The sequence below is a fragment of the Nipponia nippon genome, unplaced genomic scaffold (assembly GCF_047370975.1).
Source record: "Nipponia nippon isolate SJK-2023a ecotype South Korea unplaced genomic scaffold, ASM4737097v1 scaffold_27, whole genome shotgun sequence".
NCBI classification, from domain to species: domain Eukaryota; kingdom Metazoa; phylum Chordata; class Aves; order Pelecaniformes; family Threskiornithidae; genus Nipponia; species Nipponia nippon.
Genome location: NW_028262344.1, coordinates 886,872 through 907,163, shown reverse-complemented (window position 1 = coordinate 907,163; position 20,292 = coordinate 886,872). Strand labels below are relative to the sequence as shown.

Sequence of the window (20,292 nt, the reverse complement as noted above, 5' to 3'; positions counted from 1 at the left end):
AACTGAAACTAGAACTTTTACAGCTGCCTTCTGCTCTGCAAGGGAATAGCAGGGGAGAAGATCGATCCATATTACCCCTGTTTTGGTCCAGTCAGAGGTTGGGCCAGGCCAACATTGCCTTTGTTAAAAGCACAATCCCTAATGTGCAGTGCAGAGAGCTTGAGCAATGGCAGCGCCCAGCAGAAGCTCCACCTAAGGCAGGGCTGAAAGGGGAGAGATACAGCCTTGTGCTGTTCTTCTCCACAGGGATGCATCTACCCATGGAAAGAATGGCATCCAAACCAGCAGAAGGAAGCTTCCCCATGGTGTCACAGCAGACTGGTGGTGAAGGAACAATTTAAAAAAATCAGATTTATGGCCTCTGTTCCAGCAGCCGTTTGGGGACTTCTTGTTGAGTCCCTGACAAACTTGTTCTGAGATCACGCGGGAGTGCTCGGAGCAGCCTCGCGTATCGGCGAGGCTGAGCGCAGAGGACAGTGCAGGCCAAGGTAGAATGACAGAAGCTGAGACTACTACGGACAGGATCCCCAGAGCCTACAGAGAAGGCGGGGCTGACAGTCTTTCCAGAAAACTGAAAAGGCTTTGGCAAGATAAACAAACAGTAGTTATTCACTTCTTGGGAGAGACTTAAACGGGATTCAAGAGTTTTCTCATGGTTCCACAAACAACTGTCGTTATCCATAGCTCATCTCTCTGTCAAACTGAGGTTTCTCCTCCCCCCCAACATGTTGAAAGAAGAAGTGAAAAGGTTACACATTTATCTTATTTCTTCGTCTCCCAGGACTTGTCTTTACTTTTCTCCTATTTCCTTAATGCAGGGGGAGAGAGGGAGAAAGAGAGAAAAAGGAAACAAAAAAGTTCTCCATGGAGAATTCAATTCAGCAGAATTACACTGCTCTTACGTCCGCTTCGAGGCTCTCTCCCACGCACAGCCTGTGGCTTCCAGCACAATATCTGCACAGCCCCAGCACTGTGTCAGCTTTGATAAGAGCCCCTGTGTAATCAGTGCAGTACCAGTTATCCGGCTACAATACTGTATGATTTCCTCTTGTGGCTTCTTCATTCCTGTTTATAATTAAAGAAGGACTTCTTGCCATGCCAAAGGCTATATAAAAATAAGTAATAAGTAATAAAGTGATGGCATCGATCCAAGAGCTTGCTGCTGCCGCTCTTATTCTTGCAACACACTAATATCCAGCAGTGGTTAACAGCATTAAGGTGTTGGTGTTTAATTCAACTATTTGCATCTAGCAGTTATAGGAGGATGCAGCCAGCCTAGGTGAAGTAAAGGGCTGATATGGTTTAGGATTGCTGGACATTTAGCCTTTCTATTTAGAAAAAAGTTGAATCATTTGCTGGGTTTTCTTCACGGCATTGTGTTCACTCTGCTGCACTCAAATTGGCCTAAAGTCATAAGCAGGGCAGGTGGTTAGAAGCTCAATCCTGGAGCCAGAACTTGTTCCATCCATTAATTATTTGTGTTGGATGATTAGCACAAGTGCTATGGAAATCGTGGCCCCATTGTGTAAATACATATGGTGCCCCCAAGAGCTTCAGATTTAAATAGACGGGAGAGACAATGGGCAAATTAGCCAGTGCTACACAACAGGTCATTGAGAGCCAGCGGTCCCACCCCGACTTCCCATTTTCCAGGACAAACTGTTCTCTTCATTAGCCCATGCAACTTCAAAGTGCTCCAAATTGCAGCCCCACACTTAAAAATTCCTTATCTCCTTCCAACTGCCTTCAGTCCCTGTCCCTTAGTCAAAGGGACGTAGGGATAAGGAGGAGGTCTCCCATGTCACTGTATTTCTTTTCCCTGCTTGTGGAGAAGCTGTGTCATACAATCTCCTACGCAAACCAAACAATCTTGCTCTGTTGCATGTGGGAGAGAAATTCTCTTCCTAACCATGTACATTTGTGGATTTGTGGGGTGTAACTATTGAGCAACGTACTGTTATTTATTCTTTGTTCTTCAGTAACTTATGATGGCTCTGTGAAATCAGCACAAGGCTGGGGACTGCAGACACCCAGGCAAGTCACTTTGCCAGGGACACTGCAGGTGCTGCCATTTTACAAGTGAGGGTCTCAGATGGAAGGACTCGAGTCATGCAGGTTGTCTGTGGACAAAAAGGGGCCTGGATTAGCTAGCACTGTAACCACAAGACCATTTGATTGCATTCAGCATCCTCTTTCTGGCAAGAGAACCAAGCTGAGAACAGACACAGCACAGGACTAATCCAAGCAGTACTAAAGAAGTATTTAAAAACACAAGTGTTAAAAAGTCAGGGTGATTTCTTCACCTGTCTCTGATATGTTTTATCCGCTGACCTCACTGGGATGAACTCACTTAGGGAGTTGCAAAGGTTCCTAAACAAAGGCTCCTACCCATTCCGGATTACACATGAAAAACATTGCTCCCCGTCACTCTGAGTCACTCCTCAGCTGCCGAGCCAAGCCTAACCAAACCCAACCAGCCCAACAGCTTGGGGAGGGGGCTCCCTGCCTTTGATGTCTTTGGCTAGAAACAGTCTTACCCTTTCTTACACCTGAGAAAACAATTCTGCAAAGAACCTCCTTTCCTTTCACTTTGATGCTGTCTTTCACTCTCTTTTCTTCCTTCACTTCATCTGCTTTCCTGAATGAGAATGTAAATAAGGTACTGCTGTGTAACTCTGAGGATCTCAAAATACTTAATGAAGATGGATCAATTAAACACACAATCCTGGATGAGACAGAGAAGCACGGAAGTGCTTCTGGGAGCCATCTTCTATTGCTCTGAAACAGCCATTTCGCATGTGCTGTAGGCATTATGTGGGTTACGGAGAGCCCTCAAACGTGGCCCATCTCAGCTGTACTTTAGTGCCCTCCTCTCATGAAATCTCCCTTTATTTGAGCAACTTATCTAGAACTTGGGGTGTGTAACACACCCAGAAAATTTTCACATTCCTTGGCAAAAGTTTCATATGATCACCACACAGAAAGGTACTTTCTAGGTACATTCTCTTTCTAAAAGGAATTACAGTCATGCAGGGTGAACAACAGGCAGAAAGGACTGGATGAAACTGGTAGCCGTTTGGATCATGCCTTTAGGATGGCTCTTATTTTATTACCATTATTATCCCTCTACTTCTGTGTTTAGGAGGCTCTGGAGTATCATGTTCCTTAGAAAAGTTTCCATCATTAGGCCTGATTTTCTACTCATTTAGGAAGACACAATGCTGAAATTGTTGGAGCTACACTTCTGCAAATCCTTCTGGAAATGCAATTCAAAGCCCATTGTGGTCAAGGCCTCATCCACTGAAGCCCACTGACTTCAGCCGGCCCTGCGTTAGACCAGAGGTGGGATGAGAATCTGCCCTGGCTTTCCTTTAAAGGACTTTGAAGCCCCATTTGGCAACTTGTTTCCCGTCCTCGATTCATCCTGATGGTCACGTGCGTTAAAGCGCTCAGCACCTCACCGGTCAGCCCTGTCCTCCTTAGTGCAGTGCTGGAAACAGGGGCTGTTCTCTGTCGCTGGCAGACCTCGTGGGGAAGCTGTCAGTACGGGCTGTTTCCAATTTCTGCACTTAGAGCAAGACTTTCTACTCCAGTGTATCCAGTTTGAGTTGAGAAGATAGATGTTAGCCACAGAGCCTCCTTTTTGTGGTTTCCTGAATGCTTTGGTTTAAGACTCCTTTTCCTCCTTCCCCCCCATAGATGCAATTTTATTCTGGAGATATGGAAATTGGCAGTGCAAGCTTCTTAAAATACCAGATGGTTTTTGGTGGTGATGGTGGTAGAGCAGAACAGATACTCACAGGCTTGACTGAAGTTTTCCCAACTAAAGCCTGCCACAAATATGCAGTTGCCTTCCTGTGAGAGCGATCTAAACAAGACTGGGTGTGTGGATCTGGCCCCTGAACGCCCCGGACAAACAGAGGGCTCATTCACTGGTCAATCACAAACAGAAATTACATACTTGGTTGCCCACTTCTCGTTTGTGTTTACTCTCCACTTCTCTCCCAGCCATAGGGTAGTTGATGGCCAGATCCAAACCTCACTGAAATGAAGAGGAATTGTTCCCTGGATTTCACTGGCCTTTGGGTTAGGACACAGTGGTTTTTTAATCAGCTATTTTAATCTGTTTCCCACCTTAACCTTAAGAATCCAGCACATCCTTGGAAGAGGTTGTTTTAATGAAAATAACAACTCAAAGCTCCAGGTGGGATTTATCTGTCACATGGATTTACAGACATGCCAGGCTTTAGCCATATCTATCCTCACGTGACCCAGACTAAGGCTATGAACACCTTGCTGCCTGAGATTGCCTCCAAGATAGGCTTGAGGTCAAACTTGCTCCCTAGCCTCATTGCTTACCCGCCGCTCACCTTCAGATCTGGTTCTGGGGTGTCTCAGCTTCTATCCCTGAGTGGAAAAGCCTCAGCAACACCTTTGCACAGGTCCCCAAATTCTACTTGTGGTTATGAGTAGTTCCAGTGAGTGTTGTCACATCGTGTCCTTCTGCAGATATTCTCAGTTTAGTTCCTCCTAAACATAAAAAAGACACACAGAGACAGAGTTATGGCAAGACAAACTGCCAGTAAAGACAGAGAGCATGTGGGTCACTGGGTGTGCAGAAACCCACTCCTGAGCTTTCTATTGCCACTAAAATTTAGACATAACCAGAGAGATTTGGCAGATAAAGTAAGAGTCCAATGACATATCGTTGTTTGCAACAAGGAGTAGTAACAGTGTAGAACTGTAAGAGCATTTCTAACAAGACAAGCTCTGCAAGGCAACATGATGAAAGCCGTGTCAGGCGAAGCTACAGTCTGGCCTTGGGCATTTTGACTAATGCAAAGGTGAAGACATGTACTTGTCTTTTTGACCCGGTTCTTTTAAGTCCCATCCAGCCATGCAGATAAAGATGATTTATGGAACATTTCGTTACTAATATCACTTATCTCATATTCCAAGAGATGCTACCACGTTATCTTAAGCTTTTTTCCATACCTGATCACTATATCTTTCAAACAGATGAACTAATGAAGAGGTTGAGGCTGATGGATATGTGCAGGGGTTACTGGCTGACTCAGGGAAGCATAGAAAAAGCAATAATACCAGAGCACAGGCTGCAATTTTGTACTTTGATTCAAAAAGAGATATATTTTATTAAAAAATCAGGAATTGCGTGGAACAAGAAGAGCAAATGGGTTTGTCACCACTTGCACTGCTTAGTAACAGGATTTCGGAAAGATTAGAGGCTTGATTCTCTTTATCATAAAATGCCTTCCATGTATCTCTGGTTTCAACAACTATGTTTTCAGTGATGATGAAACCAAGTGTTACTGACCAGAAGAAAACAGAGTGATTACGGAGCAGGACTATCTACTTTGGGTCTTGCGCAAGCATGAATAAAATCTGAACATCTGCTGCATTAACCCTGACCACTGTGTAGGCATTTTAAATGAGACGGACATCCCGTCTTGCTCTAGCACTGCAATACGTATGATAAACCGAGAGCAGGATGAAAGACATAAGACAAACCTGACTCTGCAACACAAGTGAGGTGGGCCAGAAAAGCCCGTTTAATTCTTTTGTATTAAACGTGAAGCGAAGTGCCACTTGTATATCACACTGACAGAAATTAATTACAGCTTCCTCCAGCATGATCATAAAAGAATCTAAATCACAACAAGGTCCCATCTTACAAAGTGACTTTAAGTTTCACGTGTGCTGTTACAAATTACTTCAAGTGACGGTATGTCAAAGTGGTAATTAATTTGAGGAGTTTAAATGTCATTCTATAGAGGAAGAAACCATGTTCTTACACATCAGAAATTTTTATATACTATCTCCTATGGGAAAAGCCTCATATAAAAAGAAACCTAGTTGTGTCTGGCTTTTATTATTTATTGAACAATGCTCCATTGATTCACAGATCCTCTCCAGACAGCTCATAAACAAGGCCTGTAGTGCAAAGTTTAGACAAGGACAAAGATTTCTGAACTCTTAAGCATAACACAAAGCTCTGTGATTACCCACACCGGAAGGAACGGACAGAGCTGGAATTTATAAAAGAGAAATGCCAGCAATGCAAAGATACTTTGCAGAAGGAAGAAGTCAGATTTCTGTGAAAACTGCAGTTTCATGGCTTTTTCCCTCTGTAGTGTGCTTTTGGGTACACTTGTTCCAGAAATGTTTCTCCTGACTCATTACTAGTTCCTCCAAAACTTCTTGCCCCAAGGAACACCCAGCAGATTTATTTTGGGCAAGCACACATTTTTCTCAGGCCTTTGGTTGAAAGCTCTACCTACCTGAAATGCATAATAACGAGGAGGGTTTCATGCAATTTGGGATTTACTAGTTTATATAAAAAAGACCATGGTTAGAGCAAAAGGCTACCTAGACCACCGTCCTGTTTCACTGTGGCCTGTGGTGCTACAGAAAGTTTAAAACGGTATTTCTGCTGGAGTGTCTCCCCAGCAGTTCAAATGAAAGCAAAGTGCGAACACGACGAAGTCAACGTCATCGAAGGCATCTTGAAATCACCCCCTCACTTCCCTGGGCGCATGGTGGGGCTGGCTGTACCTCCCTTTCTCAAAAGGGCCTTAAGAAGAGAACTGTCCCAAATTGGTGATCATATCTGGGGTTCCCACAGACACCATGTATAACCTCTTAAATTGGCTCAATTGCTTGGAAGCCAGTCCAGCTCCTAAAACCAATGGAACAACTTTAGTGGCAGTCACATCTCCTTATATCCAGCTGTTAAATCATTTAAAGGCAGCTAAAGCTACATTAAATTCTCTCCCATTACCGTCACTTCCCACGTAAGCAACTGCTGAAGCTCTCTCTCTTTCCAGTGAAAGGAGAGGTGGGGTCCGTGGGATCATGTTCTCAGCAGAGAATCTCAGTATTAAAACATCATCCACCCTATGAAAAGGGTTGAGAACCCCTTGGCCTCCGTGAACCCTGAAGGAGCGTTTCCAGCACTGTCAGAGGGGCTCCCTCTGTTATTGCAGGCAGCCCTGTCCTACCCTGGCTCTCGTTCTTGTTGATGATTGTCATTTCTAATCTTTTGGCAACACACACAGTCCAAAAAAAAAAAAAAATAACAACCCAACAAAAAAAGTTCCTCTGAGTTGGCTGCATCTCAGCTTCCTGGCTTGAGGGATGAACTACTCTGCCCCAGATCCAGCTCTTCTTAATATCCAAAATATGCTGCAAGAAAGGTCATTGGAAGGGAGTGGGCTAATTCAAGGCACAATTGTATCACACTTAAAAAAACCCGAGCCTGATGAACCTATTTTCCACCTGATGAGCAGTACCCTGAGTTTGTGCAAGTATTCCAGTCCCACTGAGGATTCAATACAGAGACCTCATAAGCTTAATGACATATAATTTACATGTTACAATTAAGACTTAATATTCCATTTTTTTCTACGCCACTGGTATTCTGTGCCTTGCTTTCTGTTCCAGCGTGAGTATTTCACCCTCTGGTGTCACCCAGACACGTTCTCAGCTGGCGTGAACGAACACAGACCCGTTGACTCTCATGGCGTTACCCACCACGAGACCCTGGCTGACAAACACGGCTCGTTAAAATGGAAGATCCTGCCTGATGGGACATAAGGCTCACAGGGACTGAGAGGAATTTGGTTTAATTACTTTGTTGCATAAGTTTCCTACTTCTGGTCTGGGCTTCTAATTAGAAGCAAATACATTCCCTTTGAAATCTCAGTAGTTTCTGTGAAATGCAGAAGGTCATTCCTTTATATGACACTGAGAAGTCGGGTGTCATCTTCATTTGCAGACCAGCCAATGTTATACCCTTACATGTTGAGCTATGAAAGATACCCTTAGAATCAGCAGGAACTTCATTTCACGCCCCGAGAAATCCAGAAGAGACTTTTGTAAAGCCTTCAGGGCCAAAGATTTCTTTCATATCAAGTAATAACGCCAGTATGTGATGATATTTGAACACAGAGCATCTATTTCACTTCCTTTCAAATGCAAAATGGACTGTGGTCATATCTGTAATTGATGCAATTATAAAAACTTCCTAGTTATCCACTCTTTTAGCATTATTGTGCCTCCCTTTGGAAATGGTTTCAGTTACATTTCCATCACCGGATTCAGAATATTCTGGTTTCTCAGCTAAAAACTATAATACTGAATCCTACCAGAGTCTCTAGAATTCACATTAACATCTGGGTTGTGTTTGGGTTTTGGCTTTCCTTAATAGAATAGCAAATAACAGCTGGGAGGAGAACAAATATCATTGGGATTCATCTCTTGCTTCAAGACAATGAAGTTACATAATAAAATAGGAGAAACCTGTGTGATTTAGCAGGCAAGTTGAGAGAAGTAGAAAATCAGTTTTACTGATCAAAACTATGCAGAGGGCCAGAGGCAGATACAATAAAAATAGCAGCGTATGTGGTGTCATGCCTTGGGGTCCACTGGCTGACTTAGCTCCGTGGACGTACACCATCCAAAGATCTCACCCATCGTTGCTGATTTGTTGTTATTAATTAAAGCTGAGACACATCCCTCATTTTTCCTACTCGTGACAGCCAGTGTCTGGGCCCCTGCTCACCAAGGACAGCCTCTGTCTTTCCCGTCCCATTCAGATTTGGCAAGAGCCCCAGTAAAGGAATCAACACCAAGGGAAAGAGGAGGGAGAAATTTCCCTGCTGTAGCAAGAAAATATTTTCTAGTTTGGGAAATGCTGTCCTTTCTGGAGAAAACTGTTGTTCAATAGAGACTGTAAAGACACTTGCAAATCCCAGAGCAGTGAACTCAGCCATGGGCCTATTATTTTTAAGAAGCTGTGGATGGACTCTTATGGTTCCCGCCTAAGTATTATCCCTAGGAGGATCATCTTCCATTATGTGGGATTAAAACTGGAGGTTTTTTATGCTGCAACAACATAAATACCTAGGATGTAACTAGAATGGGTATATGTTTTCTATTCTCACATCTATTTATCTTAGTAGGAAACAACTTCCACTGAGACTGGAAACTGAGCGTTTGGGGTTTTTTAAGGTTTCCTTTCAAAAGGCAAAAAAGCAGATCATAGAAACCAAATATTTAAGAGGTATACTGTTAGCTGCACTCCTTTAAAATTTGAGAAGGAGAACTATGTCCCTATAGTTAAAACAGACAGCACACCGTAGTTCTGAGTTAAAACACCAACACTGGGAAAACAGTATATCCCAACAGCTCTTGACGAATGCAAGGTCCGAAAAACTGTCTAACAGCCTTCCTTGGACCACAGTCTGAGGAGGGACATGAGGATTCCTGCAGGAGAAGAAGTTGCATTGTCACCACGCAGGAGAAATGTAAGTCTTTAATTTGGGGGATCTGGCATATGGCAGTTACTGTACACGGGACACACTAAAACCTAATCTGCTAACCATATGCTTGGGAATAGTTCCTGTGGGAATATTCGGAGCCTGTGTGTAGGTATGAGTGAGTGCTTGTGGTCTGTGCCTCCCCATCCGGAGGTGACTATGCCACCTCCAATCAGAAATATTTCTGTCCCAACAAGGAGAATTTGCCATCTACCGGCTCCTGTTTTCTGTTCCTCTTCTAAGCATTTGTTGCTATCTTTGTGGAGTTTAAATCACAAAGTTTATATTTGCCCAGCTACTTTGATGCCCAGAGGTGTAATCCTGCTTGGAGTGGTATCCATGGCAAAATTCCAGATCCATTAGTTGAAATATATATTTATGCAGGGAGCTTAAATGAATCGTTTAAAGCTACAAGAAAAGGAGTTATTTAGGACGTACAGGGCTTGTGTTGACTAGCTGGTTTTAATCCTTTCAATGTAGAAAGGATAATATGTAATGGGAATTTTTCATTTAGCTTTTTAAAGCTTTGAAAAATGTTAGAATAGTGATGCTATTAATGCCGTTCCACAGTCCAAAAAAAAGTCATCTCCATTTCTACTGCTAAAATAAAACAATCTGCTGCTGAAATGAAGCTATATTTAGGGCCATAATCTGTTATAAGGACTTAAGCTAACATCTAACAAGGGAGTCTGGGAAGGAAATTCCCTGAAGGTAGGTTATTTCAGAGCTGCTCACTGCAGAACACACTTTCTTTCAAAGCAGCTGGTACCAGCCATTACAGGAGAGAGCTCAGGAGAGCAATTGGGCTACTGAACCAGTGTGGCCCTTTCTCTGTTCTATTTATACATTTATCTGCCTTGGCAGACCTTGAGAGACTGAAGGACTTTGCCCATGTGCATCACACTGTAGGATGAAGGTTTGTTTAGCTCATACGTGAATCTGCTCCATGTCTTGAGCGTGCCTAAGTGCTTGCTATCGAGCCTCTGTCATGCCAAGTGTCCTGCAATAACCAAACTTTCCATGGAAGGCTTTTGCGACTGAACCTTTCTCATGCACTGAACCCAACGCCCTCCCCAAAAGAATGGCTTTTATGGGCACTGCTCCTTTCACCTTCAGGACTGTGTATTTGGAGATATAGCAAGTTAAGAATTTCCTTATTGCATATTAATGCCCTTTAATGTGCTTTGAACCTTTTCATTTTAATTGCATTAGTTGCCATTCTATTTAAAGTTCCTACAATCTGGTTACTCTTATTCAAATCAGGTTTCCGATTCTCCACACTTAGCTGCTGTTTTTCCGCTTTGCTAAACGCGGAGCTCTTTTTCCTGCGACCTTAAAATCAGCATTAGCACCTTACAAAGGACAAATAGGAAAAGATGACCCCCCTTCTTTGCAACCATAGGACCCAATCTTATTCCCACTCAAGCAAAGCAGGTGAGCAAACGATTTTTCCCTCAGGCATTTTTTTAAATTTTCATTTGCCTGCTATACGGTCCCTCTTCTGGATGGGTGAAATTGAGGCAAGGATAAGTCAATAAGCTGGTGGGAGCCAGCACAGTCATCTATCCTTGCCTCAGTTTCCCGGTGACAGGACCTAAGATTATAGATCACTGGAGTTCTATCCTGCTGCTCTGTGACAATGTATTGGACTTGGTAGAAGAAAATGCAATTAAATAGGATCAGCTGCAATTAAGCAGGATCAAAATAGTTCCCCTCCCATTTAAACAAGCAAATTAAGCGCAAATTTTTTGCATGTGCCCATTTATCAGCTGTTTCTATGGTAACACTTGCTTTTCTTAATCCTGTGTCTCATTTGTATCATGGTAACACCCTGTAATCCTGATCCCATTGTCCTGGCTTCAGTGGAAATGTGCATAAGAGAGAGTCCTTTAGTTTAAGGATCTTACTGTCTACTCGCAGACTTTCACATAGGTTAACTTAAACTGATACAAGTTTACAGTGGTCACTATTATTTTGGTTGCAGTGGCTTATCCCAGCATAGCCTAAATATTCTCCTTCCTGGCTTGAACTGAACTGAAACAAATTTGATTGAAGTTGAAGAATCAATGTTTACTCAGCAATTTGCAACCCTTTAACTAAACTAGTTTAAAATCACAACTTCAATAAACCACTTTAACTCCCTTGAGTGGAGTGAGGCTGTTCCTCGCTGTCAGAAACTTTGTGGGTTTTTGTATTGAAATGCCTCTTTCGGTGTTAAATTCCAGCAGTCAAAAGACCCTGTTATATATAACTGGATGCAGGTAAAACATATCTGCCATTGCAGAGCTACACCGTCCTATCTGATCTACTCATTTCCATAACATTCAAGTTATCATTTTCTGCTTTTTGTTACAAACCCTGCATTTTTTGCAGGGCTGTTGGAGCCGTTTTGTGGTGTGTGATAAATGACCTGGAGGCACTGCAGAGCCTTCTCCACCAGGAGCCGTTATATGGCTGCGTACAGGCTGTGTGTCATGTCTTTCTGTAGGATCGACTCTTCGTGGTTGATCTTGTCTAGTCACCGTGAAGTGAAAACTACCTGTCCCCTGAAAAAACAGGATTTTGCATGGAGGAAAGTCTCTGCTGAACTAATATTCTCGTTTCTCTTTCACAGGCAAAAGGATTTCAAAGCATCTCTGCAGAACTCTTGTAAAGCTGGGGTGTCATTCTTTGGAAATACGGGTCCTATTGACTTACCCATCCAGCCCAGAAGTCAAAGCAGAAACCACTATCACCAAGAACGACCTTCCCTGAAAATCTCTCAGACTCTTTGAAACACACAGGGATACCTGGGTATGTCCTAAGGACACATCTCATTAATGCAGAAAGGTGTCTAATCTGCTATACACTTCCTGAAGATTAAGGGAGGATTGAAGGCCATGTACATTGATGTTTCCTGTTAGCATCTCTCAGGGAAATTAATATCACAACAAAGATTACACGGATGCTTTCAAATGACAATTAATTATATTCAGAGGCCAGAAATAGCTATGTGCTATTTCTGCTGTAGGCTGCCTTTGATCTGCTGTAGTGAATGCATAAAAGTTTGAGGAGTCTCTGACAAGCAACCTGCGTTTACAAACTTCTTCTCAGGCGAGGGGTTGAGCATCTCCTAGCAAAGTCCAGAGAGCAGTTTTGCAGCCTAAGACTGCCTGCGTGGGTAAAGATTTGCAGAATCAGGCCCTTCGTGGCCTCTGCTCCCTGCTTAATTTGCTGTTATTTGTTTAGCTCCTGTGCAACAGAGGTTTCCTTAGCAACTGCTGTATCCTTTTACAAGTCATTGTTAATGACACACATTGACGTCGGCTGTGTACGAGGATGCTAAAAAGGATGGCACCCAATAAAAAATAACCTTTGTGATTACCCGGTTTCCTTAAGTAAACACCACTATTATCCATCAGGAACTTGCTAGAGGGACTTCTCTTTTGAACAATAATGTATGTTGCCTTTAGCATTACCAATGGGAGCCTTTTTAAAGCTTGCAAAGGTCAATAGGAAAATCTCTTGTCCTTTTCTCTTTGTGCCTAATGCCAACACTTACTGGCATATGTCTGGCCAGGAGAGAGGCAATTGCTCTCTAGACTGTCTTGCTTCTAAAGACTGGGATCCAATTTCCTGCGCAGAGAAAATATCACTTCGTTGTTAAGCGATGGGAGGTAGCAGAGGTCTGGGCCCCCTTCTCAGCTTTCCTCACACACTTCCCGCCTGATGGTCTGCAAATCAGCAGGTTCAGATTCCCCAAAACAGGGACACTGGCCACTCCTTGTTACAAAGCAAGCAAAACCGGTGATTCATTTCTTCTGCAGATTCTCTGCACTGAAGAAGCTGCAGAGAAGAGATCAGGTGCAGAATGAAGCTCCCCAACAGGGTGAAAACCATAAGTTTTCTTCACTGGCAGTGTTCCCCCTCCAACTCCGTATAACATCTGGTACTGAAAACAGACTGGGACATGGTTAACTAATTTTATTACTGAGTTTATTGATGTTTTTCTGAAGATATTGGCCAGACGCAAAGGAAAAGATGGCTCAGAGCCATTGTCCAACATGGTATTAATAGGACCTTGTGCATGTAGCTGATTTCTGTTGGAGAAGTGGGTAGAGTAGTCTATGTTGCGTTCATACTGCCAGTACTAGACTCTTACTGGTACCAGAGCGAGCTAGTTTAAAGCTTGCCTGTATCTGTTTTATTCATCTAGAATGCTGACATGCCCTGAAATGGAATTTGGAGGTTTTCCCATGGAAAATTATGACTTTGCATCAAAAACTGATTATTTTCCAGTTTGTGATTATTATTTTTTGACAAAAAGTTGACGCTATTTGTTTGCAGATAAAACTGGATTTGCTGTTTTCTGGTGAAAATATGAAAAAATTGAGGCAAACATGCTTTCCGTGAATGTTTTCAATTTAGTTTGAAAACTCAAGTTTATACAAGAAAATGAGAGAAGAAAGTTTCAAAAGAATTTTCTACCAGTCCCAAAGCCTAGACCTCTCTGGTTTAGCACATTACATGGGTGGGGTACAGCTTGATTTGAAACCAGATCCAGGTTAGGAGACCAGGCTGTGCCTCTCTTTTCATTTTCCTCTCTACAACTAGGGGTACACAGATCTGGGGTTTCATTCAGGCTTATCTCAGTAGGAATTTCATCCACGGGCTAATTATATCCAATATCCTCTTGCTTTTCCTTCCAAATTCAACAGAATTTTTGATTCGGTGGGAAGGAGGTTTTAGTTGTTATCTCAATAAATTCTGATAAGCTACACACTAACACCAGGCTTGGATACATAAGGAAGGTAATGGAGAGACAATCTCTAACTTATCTGAGCTGAGAATTTCACCAGCATCCCTGGTGATTAATGGCTGAAACCCAGTTCAAAACCAGCAGCATTTGTCTTAATTTCAAGTTCTTGAATACCAAATGATGCTAAAACTGCAGGAGGACAGTGACTGTAACCTCAAAATGAGAACAGCATTCTTGAACAGAATTTGCTATTGCAATCGGTTTTTATCTTGGGCTGCAATTATTTTCAAATGAGTGGTAACCACTAATACCGCAAGGACCAATATTCCCTTCTAATTCTTAACTGCTCAGTGTATAGGTTTCGCATGTTCAATTATTTTTTGAGAGTGACCAAAAAATTAATAAAGAATCAAATAGATTTTATTGGCTTGGGAAAAATGGCATGGGCCAAATCATTTCTTATGCTTAGGCAGCTCCTTTCTGCTATCACAGTACAAATGGCCTAAAGCTGGTGTGACCTGGTACTGCACAAATGCTTCACACTATCCATCAAGCAAATACAGGTGAAATGGCCCAGAAACAAGCATTCCTCTGGCTATACATGGGTATTCCAATCCATAGAAGGAGATTTTGAGGGGCTAGGGTAGAAGATAAGTTGGTCTGGATAAGTTGGTCTACTCTTGAACTGCAGGTAAAGACTCCTTTCAAATATGTCTGAAGAAATGCAGGAAAGCCTGGAACAGAGAGGCAGGAAAAGCCTGTAATGAATCCCTTATTTACTTTTCTTTTTTTGTTGTTGTTTTCCCTCTTTTTTGCTTGCCCCCACAGAGAAGAGACCTAATTTCTACTTGCACTTTTGCTTCATGACGTTGGATATGGCCTTTCACTGCTCTCTGTCTTCGTTTCCCATGTATAAAGTGGGGATATTCATAGAAGCAGAGTCAGAAGGGAACTCCAGGTCAACATCCAGTACCCTCTTCCAAGACGGTTTGTCCATGTCGTTTCCAAAAGCAGTTTTTGTCAGGCCTGTTCATAAGGACTGCTTGGGCTGGAAATTGCTCTTGAAAAGTAATAAATTCTTTGTAAACTTATGTGAAGTTTAAGCTCTTTCGAAAACTTTGTTTCTTTATTGCTAGGATGTTTTTCCTAGTATTTAACCTGAGTCACTTGCTGCAGCATAAGCCTGCCCCTTCTCACTTTGCGCACCGTGGCCCTGAAGAGCAACGGTCTCTAGCAGCGATTTGTTTAAATGCAATATCAAACACTTTGAAAAGTATTTGTAGGAAGCGGTATCTAAGGTCCAGGTATTATCATTATTATTATTATTTTTTCATCAAAAGGCAGCTTTCTATACAAACATTCAAAGGATACACAACCAACCAACATGCCTAATCTAAGAGATTTGAATGCACAGCTCCCAGAACTGGAAAACAAAACCCATTTAGCGTCAAAGCAGGATGCAATTAGAGACTGATGGCATCTCTATGACCACAAACTTAATTGAACCTTTAGTTCTCACTGTGGAGCAAAGCTGCCCATGATGATGAATTCTGATTTCTTCTCCTTTACAGGGTAAGTGCTGTTTTTGAGCAGGTAGGTTAGTGCCGTGTCGTTAACCTCTGGCAGGAAACACGCCGTCAGGCTGGGAGCACTAAGCGTGGGCAATTTCTACTCTTATGAGAGAGCAGTTTTCGCAAGTATTAATGACTCTGTACAGTGTGAAGCAATGGAGAAGCAGGTTCTTTTGGAGATAAGTCACTGGTAAAGCTTCTGTGAGTTACTGCTCAGCATGATACGAAAGAGGACTATGTGGTCGTGCTCTAAATCCCTAGATGTTCTACAGAACAAGTCTTATGAGGAGTGGCTGAGGGAGCTGGGGTTGTTTAGCCTGGAGAAGAGGAGGCTGAGGGGAGACCTTATTGCTCTCTACAACTCCCTGAAAGGAGGCTGTAGCCAGGTGGGGGTCGGTCTCTTCTCCCTAGTAACGAGTGATAGGACGAGAGGAAACGGCCTCAAGCTGCGCCAGGGGAGGTTTAGGTTGGATATTGGGAAAAACTTCTTCACTGAAAGGGTGGTCAAGCATTGGAACAGACTGCCCAGGGAAGTGGTTGAATCTCCATCCCTGGAGGTATTTAAAGAACGGATAGGTGTGGTGCTCGAGGACATGGTATAGATGGACTTGGCAGTGATAGGTTAACGGTTGGACTCGATGATCTTAAGGGTCTTTTCCAACCTTGACAATTCTATGATTCTATGATTCTATGTTCATACCTCTTACCCACGGATTTAAAAGCAAACACTTTTCATTGTCTAGAAGTTCTAAGAAAATAAAAAATAGGGTGCTATCTCAGTCCAAATACATAAGTAAGCACATAAAGTTGATAGTCGCCAAGCTTAGCAGCTCGATATCTCGTGAAAATCCTGCTTATGGCTTTCTAGTCCCGCATTAGCTATTAGTGACCATATTCTGTAAAACATATACAAGCAGTGAAAATGTGCCTGGCTAATCTGCCCAAGCAATCTTGCCCCTCTCTTGCTAAGGGGGACTTTATGAGAATTTTCTTTGCATTATTAGAGAAGATGCTTAAAAGGATGTATAAAAAGGCTATTAGAAAATTCCCTGTTTAGTTGTAATAATAAACACGACTTTAGGGAAGGGGGAGTAGTCATAAAAATGTTTAGCCAACATAATGATTGACAATGTGTGTGTGCATGGGGGGAAGTAAGGGTAAACATCCATTACAGTATTTGTTATTTGGAGAGATGTTAGTTGGAACAGTTTCAGACCGAAATATCTGAAAAAGCAAGATTCTTTCTAGGCAGGATGTTTACAACAACTCTGGGCCTGACGGTTGTGTCCACTGCCCATCCCTCCGCCTGTATACACCCATGCTTTGTTTTCTGTTGCCACCACTGCGTCACCCTCCTGGTCCCTTGCTGCATCATCCCCTTATTCTTTTTCCTCCCCGTCTTAATCAGTCTCTGCATAAAAGCCTGCTGCTTTCTCCGTGCACACAGCTAGTTGGTCACCCAACTGCCAGCCACGGCTATTTGTTGGCATGTCCGATAAACCAAGCACTGCAGCCCTGTGCCATTTAGACCTGCCCCCGTACCTTGCGGTCTCTCTCTTCTCCTCTTTCCTCCTCCTTTTTTGGCTCTCCCGTTACTGTATTCTTCTTTGATCTCTCTCCACCTCCCCCACTATTTTCTACCCTCTCCAGGTTTTCACTCTCCTCTTCTCAGACTTGTTGCGCATTTGCTCCATGCTGCAGACCCTGCCTCTTTCAGCATCTGCACTCTCCTTCACCCCCGCCCTTTTACCCCTCTGCCTCCTGTTTCATGACTGGATACGAAAACACTGGTGCCTGGTATCTAAAACAGATCAATAAGAAGAGACAGAAATCCCACTCAAATAGACTAACCCGAAAGGACTTCCCAGCTGACTGCTGAGAAAGTGCATCTGAGCTGTTGACTCAGCCCCCACCCCCGCCTTGCTCTTTCCTGGGGGCCTGGGAGCCGGCGCAGGGGGGGACGCTGGCCCAGAGCCATGCCAGCAACTTGTTCGAATTAAAGCCTCATCCATTTACTTTGGTTACTCCACTCCTTGCTCCCAGGGGGAAGGGGGAGGATGCACACAAGAAGGCAGCAATGCTTTGCTTTGCTAGCCTTCGCTTTCCGAATTTTTCTTTTTTTTTTTTTTTTTGTCCCTTTAAACTCTTGTTTTAAAGAAAGGCTTCACGCTGTCATTCGGGACCTGGCAGGGCTCTTGAACAGGGAGGCAGGATGGGAAGAAGACAGCACTGGCAAGGAAGAAAAGGGCTCTGATTCAGCAGAGCAGGTCTATGACTCAAAGGGCTCCTGCTCTTTGAAAGGGCAAGCTTTTACAATGTTATCATTATTACAAATGAGGCGAGCAAAGGAAATCACTGGCGTGATAAAGACGGGAACGCAAACAGACAGAAGAACACAGGCAGCAGAGAAACCTCGCTGCACCACCTCTAGCAAAAGTCCTTGACCCCCTTCTTTGTAGGTCTGTGATCCCAGAAATTCAGAATATGAACCACCCCTATGGTCCATGACTTTCTCCCAGCCTGGCAGGGCCCTTGGCTCCTCCTGCAGATACACCCAAACACTTGACTCTGATAGCCGCCGCTATGGGACAAGAGGACCGAGCTAGAACATTTGCTGACCCTCCTGACACAAGGGCAGGGCGAATGTTTTGCCACTGAGAAATGCCCCAGCAACTTCTGCAGCCCTCTGCTTAGGGACCTTGTGATTCGGGAGCTTAATAAATCTGAGCATGTTAACATGTGATTAAAACAAGCTGCAAGACTGAAGCGGCAGTGAAGAGGGAGATCTGAACAATGCGCTGGTTGATTAATGCTGTGATGAAGTGGAGAGATGGAAGACAATTTTTCTGGCATGGGCCAAGTCGCAACAAGGGGAAGTCGTACACATTCTTCAGTCCTCAACAGTGGGGAAAGACCCATCAGCAGCACCGAGTTGAAGAAAGCATCTGTAGTCATTTTGGCTATTCTCAGCAGACCCGCAGAGATGTCGGTGCAAATCTTTCTATCTACAGGAGTTCATCTCCACTTTAGTTCCACCTGTCCGGTGCAAAAGGGAACAGGTTCATATCCTCAGAGGTTTTTGGGTATCTTTTGGCACTGTCTACATCAGGTTAAGTGTACGCTGCTAAGGGCTAGCTAAAGTTGTCGACAACTCAACTGTCTCTATCAGCTTGATTTTTATCCCAAGCATTCTCACAAAAAGCAAATGCAAAGAGCATACCCTAAAATTACAAAGTGCTTCATGCAAGGCAGTCTGCAAGTCGACTAATATTTAGTTCAACAAGCTGATGTACCAGAAACAGTTTGCTTTGAAAAAATGTCACGATTCCTTGAGATATATTAGAAATCGGTCTGAAAATATTGTGCAAAAACCAAGGGGTTTGTGTCCTCTCAAACTGTACCTTGAAATTTCTCTTTGGTTTAAATGAGTTTTTAACGTATTTTTAAGGAAGTGAAGTGTATTATCCTTATCCTAAATGTCTGTAATGGGTTTGCGGAAAAATGCTTGAGATTTCTCATCACTTATGCATATAATTACCGGTCTTAGAGAAAATTGAGAGTTTAGTTCCTTTGTAAGACAGTAACATGCAAAAGGGGAAAAAAATAAGGGAAAGCAGAAATCATTTGGAATTAATTAGAGTCTGGCACAATGCAAAATATTCCGTAAAATTAACCTGGGAACTGAAAACAGCAACTACTGATCTGCAGTGTTACTGAACCTGAAAATATAGTTTGCTTACGAACCACTGTAAAATTCCACTGTCTTCATCATGAGATGTTATTTACATGGAAAAAAAGGATATTATGGTGGTGTGGTCGTTCAGCTCCATGTCAGAAGTTCTAGCTCTGGCTCTTTAGTCACTTCCAGTTACTTCTCCCCTCTGTTCCCCAACATCCCTCCACAATAAATTACGTCAACTGCAATATTTGTTTGAACTCCTGTACGAAACCTGAAATGCCTTTCTGCAGCGCAATAGCTAACTTGACTTCACCCGGTTTGTCCCTGCAGATGCTGTGCTACACCTCAGACTCTCTCAGTGCTGAATTCAGTACAACATATTTGAAGATGCCCGATGAGATTCATCAAAAGCATAAGGAGAGAAATTACTAAGAGATTTCTTAGGCCAGTGATTAAGAAACTGCACTCAGCCAGAGAAGCATAATGTAACTGTGTCCCTAATACAGGCAGTCCACTTCAGAGCCTACGTTTAGTTATCAACATGGAATTTGAGCAACATTATTAAAGGACTCTTCTGAGGTATGGTTGGTGGAATACTGGACATAGGAGAAGATTTAAATCAGTTAGGTACATAACACCCACAAGGAGTTGGGATCCTGGTTATCTTTCCAAATATTGCCCTTGGGGCTTTTTTCTTTTTTATGGTTTTTTATTTTACGTTTGTAGAGTATTTGACAAATATCTTTCTGACACTTTCAGTATTTTATTTCAACTTGCTGGCATAAGTACTACTGTGAGCTGCATCAGTGAGCTATTAATTTCCGGGAATCACAGGAAGTTTTATGTCACAGACACTTCTTACTTCCCTGTCGCTTTTCTGGCCTTCTGACCAGCTTTCCATCGGAGGGAACAAGAGTGCTGTCAAGCAAAAACATTGCTTAACGCCCTTTCATTATCTTTTTGAAG

The 20,292-nt window shown here is 43.0% G+C and overlaps 1 protein-coding gene across 1 annotated transcript in view; it reads right to left on the bottom strand.

Moving 5' to 3' along the window:
- Positions 1–20,292, bottom strand: part of STC1 (stanniocalcin 1) — a 94,886-nt gene that overhangs the window by 31,611 nt on the left and 42,983 nt on the right. Inside the window, exon 4 of the mRNA XM_087763220.1 lies at positions 4,371–4,530. The gene's annotated coding sequence lies outside the window, so the exon portion shown is untranslated. The remainder of the gene's footprint in view (positions 1–4,370; positions 4,531–20,292) is intronic.